The following is a 12,590-nucleotide window of genomic DNA, read 5'->3' on the forward strand; positions in this document are numbered from 1 at the left end:
CTCGCATTTATGAGGACTTTCAGCTTTTGCTCTTGCAGGTGCCCTATCTTCTTCTCTTAACTTTAAATTTTCCCTCTCCTGGTGTCCTTGGCAAAGCTATGCACAGTGACTGCACTGCCAGCCTGGTCTGCTTTTCTCAGGGAAATCAGTTTGTCAGGCCTCTCCAGTGTCTTCCATTCATTTCAATGCAGCTGTCACTTCCATCTTTATTTTCATGGCCGGTCATGTTAGTTGTGTGTAAGTGTCAGTAAGCAGTTCATGTGTATGTTCATGCACCTAGCTAAATTAGTCATAAGCATGTTCTTTGTGCCTAAGAGTAATGCGGCCTAAGCGCCTGCATAGCTTCTTGCACAATGCGTGTGCTTCATGTCTAACGTATCTATGGTGTGTGTTTGTGTGTTCAGCCATGTCGCTTCTTCATGATTACTTTGATGATATCATCCAGTTATGGTCTGTGTGGCTGCTTCAATGAGTTGCATCTGCCATCTTGGCTGTATGCTGGCGATGGGGGGGTGTTGGCGCTCCCACTATAATCCCCCCTCTGGTCCATATATATGGACCACACATACTCAAAGCCCCTCCCCAAGGACGGGTGTCTTGTGGGTCCACACCATGCCCACCCCCCTCAGTTTTCTTAAGCTCCTTCTGAGTTTGTCAGTGCTCCAGTTCACCTCCTCCTCTTCACTGTGTTCAGCTTCAGCTTTCTGGGGCAACATCAATGCAGGTGTATTCAATGGCACAAGGGCACATACTCCTCCTCTATTTGGGTGGCATCTGCATGTGAACTATAGTCCCAATGGTGGTCTACGAATACTGCTGCATCTCCTCTCATACCAGGTATTGCATAAGGGCATCTGCATTTCAGCAAATCCTCTATCATTGACCATGTTTCATGTAACTGTCTTCATGGGGTAATATCTTCTGCGTCATTCATCGTAGTGTAGCCTGCTTCCTCTGGAACCGCCACAGAAGTCCTTTAGGTGCTCTCGGCCTGGAAGCCTCTGCCCCACACGGGTCATGTGCTGGTACTATATATACTGTTAGTTGTGTGTGCCAAATTGGTCATACAAGCACTCATGTTTTTAAAGTTGGTAATGATGCTCCATTGGAGCTGCTTCATCTCTTTTGCAATACTAGCAAAGGGTCAGGTCATTACTTCAATAACTCTGAGAACACATACCTGACCCATTCTCTTTCATGTGCATAATGCATGCAGAAAGCATTGTTACTTTACATACTACTTAGGAGGTAAAGAAGTAGAGACAGCAGAATACAGAAACAACTTAGATGCCATTTTTTCAGCAGTGCAATTCCACATGTTGCAAGTGTGCATAAGGTCATTTCATATGTGTCCATTATTTATTTATGTCCCTCTTTAATGCACAACGGGTGACCCTTGCCACCACAATCACTGGGGAGGCCACCTAAGCGACACTCCAACATCTTTTAGTGGGACCCAACAATCCATTGGTAGGGATCTTCTTTTTTTTTTGTTGAAAAGTTGACACCCCAAAGTAATCTTGTTCTCCACCCCAAAGTTCCTTCTCTTGTCCCTGTCCCCTTGGTCTTCTGCCTCGACACCATGTATATTTTTGCAAGTCACCCCTGACATAGCTTTGCGAGTTGGTCCACATCCAGGAACCTTTCATCGGTCCAACACTCCTTCAATGAGTTCAAGTGCTCAATAGTAGGACAGGCAATGCATGGGAACAACATGAGTATGGGAGGATACAGGGATGGAGGAGCACACAATTAGGGGGCTTTTCCTGGTGCCCCAACTTCGTGACATCTGGGCATTAGGCCTTCCGAGGCCAGGACCCATAAGCCTTTGGGGTGATAGGGCCTTCTGTCTCTGCTTGTGGGCTGCGCATTCCCCCGTTGATATTTGGTTAAAAGTCCCTTTGCACCTGAAATACAGAGAAAACAGGGTGAGCTTCTCAAAGTGTATATACATTTTCTTTATTATTACATCCTGCCATTGTCTAAGTACTTTCTACTAATGACTTCTTCCTTTTATTTATCTACTCCTTCCATCTAATTCACATCTCACATGCCCACTTCCCAATCCACTTCTGCCTTTAATGCCATGCATTATGTTGTTGCTCTCCTAATTTCTCTGGAGCATTAGCTGTCCCATTTTCCTTTAAGCGCACGAGCGGGACAAAGAACAAAACTGAAACCATATTGACAGAACCATTTTCCAGTCCTTGCCACTTCTGCTCCTCTTCTTGGCACATTCAGGAGCTGATTTTATTTATGTCCTCTGGAGACCAAACGGGGGAAAAAAGTCATATTGAAGTAATGGACAGAATGTTACTCCCCTTTTAATGAGTACTTTCTCCTGCATGTTGGGCTTTTGCCTCGTCGCTCTGCGATTCCTTCCTGTGACGGGTTGACACTTCCTGCGCTCTTGGCCAATGCGATGGCAGTTGCTTTTATGTGAAGTCCAAGAAGTTTCATTTTCTTCCAACAACGGTGAACCTGTCCTCCTCTGCTCATGTCTTTGTTGGCAGGCCTGCATGAGCTGTCTTTGTCTTGGCCTTTTCCTCTTGTTCACCTTCTTTGTGCTGTGTTGCGTTGCAGCCGTTGCCTTCTCTTGCTGTGTTGTCTCTGCAAAACATAACTGTTGTTTGTTAGTACCTCCCTAACCTTCCCCTATGCTAAGAGATCTTCCCATGATGCTGAAATAAGCGCATGTACGTACATGTGCATGCAGGTGTGACATATTTGCACATAAGGTTGCCTACCATCTCTAACATATACATTTCTATCCTTTCCCCAAATGCTTTAACCCTATATTTCACATAAACATCCATTAAGTTTCAAACATCATAAAACCATTGCAAGACATTTCATTATAGATTTACATTTTCTACATCTCATAAAAAGGATACTTTTCTTCTTGTTGATGGGCACCTTCTAAGTACTGTGCCTTACCTGTACCTCTTCCCTGTACCGAAGATGCTTCCTATTCAAAACCCCTCTTCTCCTTCTTCACTTTCTACCTGTTATTCACCTGCACCTCCTTCTCTTGCCATGGAGGACCTCCCACACTGCTTTCACCTCCCCAGTACCTGCCTGTTATCCCTATTCACCTTCCCTTCATTTGCTCCTTCCAGTTACATTGATGTACTACACCAATGAGTCCATATGGAAAAATGAGACTCCTAAACCTTACGACACATCCAAGGTCCATTAAGCATATTAAAAATGTTGTGCTACTTATTTTGGTACATTGCTTCTTTACTGGCTGGTGCGTTCCCCTAGCAGCCCCTCATTCCTGGCCCTTGTTCTGTGTTCAGTTAAATATCTGATTTCTGCTACTTAATCTGTTATTATACTCATGTTGCAGGGATATCTGGTATCGGGGGTAGGGGGGAAATCCTTCTGTACCATGGATGTTGCCCTCCCTCGCAGCCCCCAATAATGGGAAAAACGGACAAAACCCCCCAATGAAATACCCCTCTATTTCCACACATTTTGTGCACCATGCTCTCTCTTTCCACCACTACAGCTTTGCCCTCCTCAATGTGTGAGCATCGTGTGTGCTACCAGCTCGCAATGTACTTAATATTGATGCCAAATCTTCCCTGTCCCTGTTTTATATTTGTTAATTTTGTTTGTTTTATTCGTATTTATATAGCGCACATCAGTCCGAGGACATCGTGGCACTTGTTACAGTACAAAGCTTAGTTACATAGTCATTAGCAATATATATACAGGGTACAAAATAGTTATATAGTCATTGGTAATATATGTACAGGTTACAATATAGATATACATTTGTATTATATTACAATCAAGGATGCCAGGGAAAGGCAAGTTGAGGAAAGTGGCCTTGAGCTTGTTGCAGAAGACAGAGATGGAAGTTTCAACTCTAAGGGTGGCCGGGAGAGAGTTCCAAAGTTTTGGTGCAATGTAGGAGAAGCCTAGACCTCCAGCTGTAGCTCTCTTTATGTGTGGTAAGTGTAGCTGGTTGGTGTACTGGGCTCTGGTGGGGTGAGTGGATGTGGTCCTGGATAATGCTTCAAATAGGTATGTTGGGGCGGTTTTGTAGATACATCTATGTGTGATGGTGAGGATTTTCAGAGTGATACGGTCTTTGACCTGGAGCCAATGTGCTTCACGTCTGGCGTGAGATATATGGTCTCTTCTAGGGATGCTCAGCGCGGCTCTGAGTGCATTGTTTTGTGTGGTTTGCAGTCTTTGAATGTTCTTGGCGGAGGTGCCAGCTAGGAGGGTGTTGCAGTAGTCGAGTTTGGCGCCTATAGTTGCTCTTGCTATGGCCAGGCGGTTGGGGGTGGATAGGTATGGTTTAATGCCATTGATGAGTTTGGTGCTGAATGCAGATGCAGAGGCTATGGCACTGACTTGTTTGTCCATCAATAGATTAGCGTCAATGTGAACACCTAGAGTCTTGACGGTGGATGATACAGGGATGGTAGTGTTGTCTATATTGAAGTTGGTGCATTGGGGGCTTAGTTTCGTTATTGTGTTTGTTAGACCAAGGATGAGGATTTCAATCTTCTCCCCGTTAAGACACAGGCCATTGATTGCCATCCAGGCTTGGATAGTGGCATAGATGTTGTGAAGGGTCATGGTGCCTTGGTGATAGAGATTAATTGATGCACAAAACTTATATTAAATACCCCTTTATTTGGTACAAACGCGCATCTAGCTATCAATTGAGCCGGCCTGCCCTTTATCACGAAGTGTCTCCATTCCCCACTACACTCTCTCATTATTTTCCCCATGTGAAGTCACTCTGTCCTCCCTCACCATCGCAACTCTTGAGCTCGCTCGTAGCCGTTTGTCAATCTTCCCTCTCCATGCGTGCCTTTCATCTGAATTAAAAAAAAAACACTTGGTACCTGTGATAGTCTGCCCTTTGTCCCTACCAGTCAGGCTCACATTGTGTATACTTCATGGGGAACTACTTCCCATTCTAATGGCACTCTCATTTGAATCTTCTAGCCATAGAATGCTGACATGAATGGAGTAAAAAGGACATGCTCTGCTAGAAATGTGTCTCCCCTCAATGCCGCTTCACCCCCTGTCCTGTGTGCGCATATGCATTTGCATTGGTGCCTGCAGTGACTACCTTTGTCTGTGATGTAGGTTCAACTCCGGCGCATGCGTCAGACACTGTGTGATCTTGGGCATATTGTTCATGTGGTTATGCACTGTACTGTGCACTGTAATGTGAAGGGTATGGTATCCCCCCCTTTTGTTATGTCCTTCCCTTGTTTTGTTTTTTTGCATGCTTGAAAAATGTGTTCTAATCTTAAATGCTCGCTTTCTTTTTCTCCCCTACATGCTCTTGATCGTCCTGTTATGTTTTGCACAGCTCAATTATATGCATCTATATATGGGGCATCTCACTACTCATAATTACTCCTGTATGTGTCAGCGTGGCCCTGTCTTGACCCTTGAAGTCATTCCTGTCTCATTATGTGAGTGTGGGGAAATGTTGGGCAAGCATCTCCTTTTTACAAATGATCATCCCGCAATGCATTTAAACTCCAAAAGTGATTTCACTTCATAAATCAAAAGCGTTTCTCCCTTCCCCTCTGTGATTCCACCTTATACGCAATGTAGTGTCCTTCAAAAAACATCCTAATGCCATGCTCAGAGTCTCACACATGTCTTGTTCTTCCTCACCTGAAGATTCAAAGCTTGACTCAGATGATTCCTTGGACAGAGAGATTCATGGTTTTTTCTTTCATCCCGAACTCCGACACTCAAAGAGGTAAGGTCTGCCCCTGGAGGAAGCCTTTGTGTCCACTACGTATAACAGGAGGACCTAGTGTTTCTCCGGGTGCAATCCTCAAAAAGGAGGGGGGAGCCACCCGGCACAAAATAAACCTAGGTCGTAAGGCAAGGATCCGTTGGTAGCGGAGACGCGAGGCATCAAGTACCTCCGATATAATTCCAGGGATCCAGACAGTGTAACACCCAGAATAGGAAGAGCCAAGTCAAAACAGGATGGAAAGGAAATGGCAGCATAGTGAAGGCAAGCAAGGAGGCAAAGGAAGCAAAATGCAATGAAGGCAAGGAGCTAAGAAGCAGTAGGAAGTAAGAAACTAGCGTCTTACCAAAAGGCAAGGTCAGGGTTGTAACGCGTTCAATTGTTGCAGCCGTTCTGCAATATGCCGAATGGAAGGATGCCATTTTGGAAAAACAATTAGTCTGCTAGCAAGCAAATGGCAGGAAACGTGATGGCACGTTTTAATGGCGGTTTATCCAGGGATGCCAAGCCTTCCATCCCTGATGAGATGTAACAGTATGCCCCATTCTTATCCTCGCCGTTCCAGGCTTACCAGGATGTTGTCGATGGAAACGTCGGAGTTACTTGGGAGCTTTCACATGTGCAATTACATCCAGAGAATCCTGGGAGGTTCAAAATTCCTTCCCGTGCACAAGATATTGTAAAGCACCCTTGCAATATCTGGAATCCACTATTCTGGATACTTTGTATTCTTCAGGATCTTCAGGGTGTATGGACTGATCTGGTAGTCTTTTGCAATTCCAGTCATCAGGATGATAAGTTCGCAACAATGACGAGTGAAAAAACAGTATAGTTTCTGCAGAGATGTTTTGGCAGAAGTAATTTGAAGGCTACAGGATTTATCTCCATGATTATCTTGTATGGCCGATGCACTGTGGAGATAATTTAGACGGACAAACCCATCTTGGAAGCTTTTTTATGGATAACTAAACTGTCCTCGTTCCAAGTGGGAACCGGACTGCCATGTTTGTCAGCATAGTTCTTGTTCCTCTGCTTGTTTTCTTCCAGATGTTCGTAGTCCAGTTTTTGTCTCGGTGAGATGTCATCCAATAAAGAATCGATGGACGGTAAACGAGGAGAGAGGAATGGCCCACATGGAAAGGATCTAAGTTGGTATCTGTGAGTGCAAAAACAACGACTCATCTTTATGGCAGTATGAATGGCATTGTTGTATGAGAATTCTGCAGTTGGTAACATGTCTACCCAATTGTCTTGCTTAACATTGGTGAAACAGCGTAGATATTGTTCCATGGTATGGTTTAACCGTTCTGTTTGACCATTGATTTGTGGGTGGTAGCCGCATGATAGAGAGCGTTGTATACCCAAGAGTTCACACAAGGTATACCAAAATGAGGATTTGTATTGTTAACCTCAGTCTGATATGATGATTTTTGGGAGTCTGTGAATGCGGAACATGTCTTGTAGGTAAACCTTAGCCATCTCCTGTGCAGTACGTAGTCCCGGTATCAGAGAAATATTTGCCATTTTACAGAAAGAGTGTATTGTTACCATGATAGCAGTGGACTGTCGAGACTTGGGCCAATCCACCACGAAGTCAGTAGACAAATGACTCCAGGGAAGCGCTGGCATACTTTCTTGGGTTAATAAACTGATGGGTTTTGAGGTGCTGTGCTTGGCTTGAGCACACACAGAACATTAAATCACGTATTCCTTAACATCCTTTCTGACCAAATGCCACCAGAAAGAATGTAACACCAGGTCTTGTGTGGCTGCATATCCCTTATGACCTGCAGTTATAGAATCATGACACCAAGCCATTGTAACGCTCACCGTGATGCGCAGAATTCGGACCACCGATTGAACAGGACCCCTAAATCTTGCTTGTCGGGCCCGTAGGATTATCCTTCTGGAGATGAGAAAGGGGATTAACTGTCTGCCGAATAGTGTGCTTGCTCCCCCCTTCCCCCCTTCGTTCTTCTCTGATTCCTCCAGACCCCCCGGTTTAAGTTCACCTTATGGTTTGGAAGGATGAACTCTCCATCTTGCTTCTGGTGCAGGGGCGCGCGTTCGTCCAGTTACTTCACTGGTTTTCAGAATGGCGCTGGCACATCCACTTGACTTTTCTGAGCAATACGCCGTAAGTATGAAGATGTAAAAGTTCAAGTGTTGGCCTCCTTTTATGTTGTCTTTTCTGTCCTTTATTTCAGGTGCAGAACAAAGGCGATGCGTTGAGGGTTTAAATTGCCGGTGGTAAAATCAGGTGAGTCAGTGATGAGGGTGACCCCTCTAAATGTCTTTATAATTCCCCAGTAATATCTTTTGTCCTTTCCCCAGAGGGGCCGGGGTGCGGTACCTGCCAAAGATGCGGCGCCGACCCGAGATGTGGAATGGTTCACCAAGAAAAGCCGGTAAGTAATATGGCTGAAAATATGGCTTTCCTCTTGTGTTCCCTTGCTCACCTTTTGTCTCTTCTTCTCTCCCCTAGGTGCAGAGATGTGGCGACTGGTGCTGAGAGCCGCGATGGAGCCGGGCAGCGTCTCGGGAATAGGTGAGTGAAGCGCGGCGCTGCAGCGAGCAACGTAGTGCTTTTAAATGGAAGTCTTCCTTCAGGAATGCTGGCGTGAAGATTCCGGATGCAGGTAAGAAGGTTGAATAAATTCTTGGTTTTCACCTTTCTCTTCTCTTATTCCCTTACAGGTGTTCCAGGTTCGAGGCGGGCGTGGCTGGAGCCCAGGTGCAGGAGCAGACACGGTGAGCGTTCAGCTGCTGGGATGCAGAACAACGCGAAGCACGTGTGGCTGTCCGGGCGTGGCTTCAATAGCTTTGGAAGAAGTTCCAGGTGAGTATTCTTCCACAGCCCCACCCAAGTAACAAAATAGTTCCATCAGAAAAATAGTTCCTCCTTAGCCTCATTTGGCTTGGTTCTTCATGCAGCATGGTCTGCATCAGGTGAGTGTGCAGCATGGTCTGCTTCAGGTAAGTGCACCAAACACTTCCCCTTATGAGCCTGGCGCTTATGGCGCCAGGACTGATGTCCAACATGAGCCTGGCGCCAACGGCGCCAGGACAGAGTCCAAAGGGCCCCTATAAAGGGCCGCTGGGCTTTTACCCGGGGGCGTGATGCCTGCTCCCGGGGGTGCTGGGCCTGGCCTGGTGCTTCGGGGGTAGGCATCATGACAGCACTCCCCCCCAAGGCCCCTCCCAAGGTCTTTTCCCCAGGAGGTTTCGGTTTGTTCGGGAAATTCCAATGGAACCTTTTTACTAGCCGAGGTGCATGTACGTGGTCGCTAGGTTCCCAAGATCTTTCCTAAGGCCCATACCCCTTCCAATCAATTAGATAGAAAAGTTTTGATTTTGAGATCTTAGAGTCCAAAATGTTCTTCACCTCAAATTCAGGCTCCCCATCTATCTGGACTGGTTCTGGTGGCTTTATTAATCTGGTTCCTGGTTGCACTGGTTTCAAAAGCGACACATGAAAAACGGGATGAATCCGCATGTTAGCTGGTAGATCTAGCTTGACTGCCACTGGGTTAATTATAGCTTTGATCGAGTAAGGGCCTAAATACCTTGGATTAAAAGTCCGAGGTCCCTTGAGCGATAAGTGTTTGGTAGCCAACCATACTTGATCCCCTATTTGGTATGGAGGCGCTCCTTTCAATGCAAGTCCGCATTCTTTTTGCATTTCCCTTTCGCATGTTGCAAGTGTGCAGTAGCATCCTTGAAGGCTTGAGTAATCGTAGAATGCAAATGGTACACTGAGGGCATTTCGAGGCTCAAAGCCGAGTCCAAGTCTGAAGTACGAGGGTCATGTCCATATAGGGTGTAAAAGGGGCTCTGACCACTTCCAGAGTGTATCGTGTTATTGTATGCATATTCAGCCACCCATAAAATATCCTTCCAATTACTCTCCGATTGGTGCAACATACATCGTAGATATTGTTCATGGGTCTGGTTCGTTCTCTCCGTTTGACCATCCGTCTGTGGGTGGTGGCTGGTTGAGAGTCTTACGTCGATTTGTGCCAGTTGACAACACTTTTTCCAAAAATGAGAAATAAACTGGCTTCCCCGATCGGAGATTAGTATGGACGGGAATCCATGCAGACGGATGATATTTTCTAGGAATTCCTTGGCAAGAACAAAAGCTGAAGGTAATCCTTTCAAGGGAATAAAATGGGCCATCTTGGAAAATAAATCCACCACAACCAGAATAGTATTGTATCCATTACAAGAGGGCAGGTCCATGATAAAATCTAGTGACAAGGTGTGCCAAGGTGCTGGTGGAATGTCTAAGGGTTGAAGAAGACCGGCGGGTTTTGTTTTTTGACCTTTGTTTTGGGCGCAAACTCCACAGGACATCACGAAAGATTTAATATCCTTTCGCCAGGACGGCCACCAGAATTGTCGTTTAATTTTTTCCTCTGTTTTGGCAATGCCAGGATGTCCTTCTATCAGAGTAACGTGATGACGGGAAATAACCAGTTCTTGCAATTCCTTTTCTGGCAAAAATAAACGTCCTTGGAAGTAAGGTAAGCCATCGTTGATTGAAAAGGCAGATCCCCTCTTAATCCAATCCTGCAAGGCTGAAGAGTCCAGGAATAGTTTTACCCGTGCTTGAATGTCTTCAAGGGTTTGTAAAGTGGTTATCCCCAAGATTCTTTGTTCGGGAATTATCGGCACAGGTTCTGAGTTTGTGTCCATTTCTCTCATTCCAATTCGAGATAGCGCGTCCGCTTTGCCATTCTTACATCCGGGATGGTAGGTGATTACAAAATCGAACTCAGCAAAGAATAAAGCCCATCGGAGCTGTCGTGAAGACTGAGCCTTGGCAGTTTGTAAATATTGTAAATTTCGGTGATCAGTGATCACGGTGATGGTATGCCTGGCGCCAAGAAGATAATGCCAACAAGCCTTAAAGGCGGACTTAATGGCTAATAATTCCTTATCAGTGATTGCATAATTTATCTCCGGCGGCGAGAACTTTCTGGACCAAAATGCTACGGGGTGCAGTTGGTTGGTTTCGGGGTCTCTCTGAGACAGGACAGCTCCCATGGCTAAGCTGGATGCGTCGGTTTCGACTATATATGGGAGATCAGGACGCGGGTGTTTCAAAATAGGTGCGGACGTAAATTTAGCTTTTAATTCCTGAAAGGCCTGTTCAGCTTCCTCGGTCCATACAAAACGGTTATTTTTCCGCAAGAGTGCAGTGATGGGTTGCACCACCCGTGAAAATTCCGGGATAAACCTGCGATAAAAATTGGCAAAACCTAGCATGCTTTGGACACCTTTCACCGAACTAGGTGATGGCAATTTGAGGATGGCATCCACTTTCCGTGAGTCCATTCGGACCCCTTTAGGTGTCAGGATGAATCCTAGAAACTCAACCTCGGTGGTATGGAAAACGCATTTTTCCAGCTTTGCGAACAGTTTGTGCTGCCGCAATTTCTCAAGGACGGACCTGACATGTTTTCTGTGATCAGATTCCAAAGAGGAGTACACCAGAATGTCATCGATATACACGACAACACAGACATCAATGAGTTCCCGAAGGACATCATTCATGAAGAATTGGAAGGCAGCAGGCGCGTTGCACAACCCGAAAGGCATCACCTGGTATTCGAATAGTCCATATTTTGTACGGAAGGCCGTTTTCCATTCGTCGCCTTCTTTTACTCGTACCAGATGATAAGCCCCCCGGAGATCTAACTTGGTGTATATGCAAGCGTCCTTCACCTGGTCAAGGAGTTCAGGGATCAAAGGCAGAGGGTAACGATTTTTAACAGTTATCTGGTTCAATGCACGGTAATCGATACATGTTCTAAGGTCGCCTTCTTTTTTTGGCACGAAGAACAAAGCCGAGGATGCCGGAAACTTTGACGGGCGAATGAAACCATTGGCTAGGTATTGGTCTAAATATTGTCTCAAATGCAGATTCTCCGGCTCAGTAAGGGCATAAATCCTGCTACAAGGGGGTTGTGCACCGGGCACCAGATCGATTTGGCAATCGTACGATCTGTGAGGAGGTAACGTGTTGGCCTGCTCCTTTTGGAAGACGTCCTGAAAGTCTTGGTATTCCGGAGGTAGTTGCATGGAAACAGAGGTTACTGATGCTAGACTGATCTTCAGATTTTCTGGGTAGCAGGTTCGTGCACACTCCGGAAAGTTTATTCTCTTTGCTCGCCAATCAATTCGAGGATTATGTGTCTCTAACCAAGGGATTCCGAGAATAACCTGAAACTGTGGAGCCTTGATTACATCAAACACAACTGCCTCCCGATGGCCGTCCGGACCTACAAGTGTCACCTCAGATTTGGAATGTGTTACTGGTCCCGAGGCAATTTCGGTTCCATCAACTGTGGTGATGACATCTTTGCTGGTTTTAAGACGCAGGGGAAGGTTAAACCTGGAGACCAATTCACGATCCACGTAGTTTCCTATAGCCCCACTATCGATGTATGCCTTTATTGCATGCAACCGTTTAGGCTGTTCCGGATCTACGAGGACCATCGGCACAGTGAAATGCGAGGTCTGAGAGTTTGTTTTCAAGCTCGGCAAGTGGACCCCTACGCTTGTCGGGCGGGGTCGTTTCCCGATACAGAGGTTTCATGGATTTTATCAGCGGCTCCTACCACCTTCCTGGGCGGCCTTGCCGGGCAATCTCGTAGAAAGTGTCCAGAGGATCCACAATAAAGACATAAGTGCATCTGCCGTCTTCTTTCACGTTTCTTTTGCATTAAAGGTCCTTTAACTCCTCCATTTTGCATTGGCTCAGGGGCTTCAGCCCCCTTGAGGTTAGCGTGGGTCTTGACTAACACCCAGGTCTCAAACTTGGACCGATCAGCTT

The 12,590-nt window shown here is 45.9% G+C and overlaps 1 long non-coding RNA gene across 1 annotated transcript in view; it reads right to left on the minus strand.

Moving 5' to 3' along the window:
• Positions 1–1,306: 1,306 nt before the first annotated feature.
• LOC138581851 (uncharacterized) overlaps positions 1,307–12,590 on the minus strand; it is a 42,328-nt gene continuing 31,044 nt past the window's right edge. Inside the window, exon 4 of the long non-coding RNA XR_011304824.1 lies at positions 1,307–2,610. This is a non-coding gene — a long non-coding RNA (uncharacterized lncRNA). The remainder of the gene's footprint in view (positions 2,611–12,590) is intronic.

This window comes from Ambystoma mexicanum, chromosome 3q (genome assembly GCF_040938575.1).
Source record: "Ambystoma mexicanum isolate Mex_15411 chromosome 3q, UKY_AmexF1_1, whole genome shotgun sequence".
Taxonomy (NCBI): Eukaryota; Metazoa; Chordata; class Amphibia; order Caudata; family Ambystomatidae; genus Ambystoma; species Ambystoma mexicanum.